The 336-nt window shown below is 47.6% G+C and overlaps 1 protein-coding gene across 16 annotated transcripts in view; it reads right to left on the reverse strand.

The window, feature by feature from the left end:
- The window catches only part of TCF7L2 (transcription factor 7-like 2 (T-cell specific, HMG-box)), a 186,705-nt gene that overhangs the window by 27,634 nt on the left and 158,735 nt on the right, over window positions 1-336 (reverse strand). The gene's annotated exons all lie outside the window — the stretch shown is intronic.

Genomic DNA, 336 nt, shown 5'->3' on the forward strand with positions numbered 1-336 from the left:
TCCCTGCCCCCTCCAGCCAGCAGCCCGGGGGCCCTGGGCATGCCACAATCCTTTGCAGAGAGGTGGGTGAAAAGCCCCACTCCTGGCCTGCCTGGGAGTGTGAACTTTATCAGAAAGCTCTAAACTGCCAGGCCAGCACCTGAATATTTTATGCAGATTACATCAGGCCTGATTCATTAGGAATTTCATTAGGAAGTCATCAGGGAAATCTAATAAATTAGCTGGATGATGATGAATTGGGCTAATAAAAGGTATGCTTTTTAGAAATGGGCAGTTGTAGAAAAACAAAGGACCGGCATTTTTATGTTTGGGAAGGGCAGGTAGGAGGAGAGAAGC

Source organism: Myotis brandtii, unplaced genomic scaffold, assembly GCF_000412655.1.
Source record: "Myotis brandtii unplaced genomic scaffold, ASM41265v1 scaffold441, whole genome shotgun sequence".
In the NCBI taxonomy this organism is placed as follows: Eukaryota; Metazoa; Chordata; class Mammalia; order Chiroptera; family Vespertilionidae; genus Myotis; species Myotis brandtii.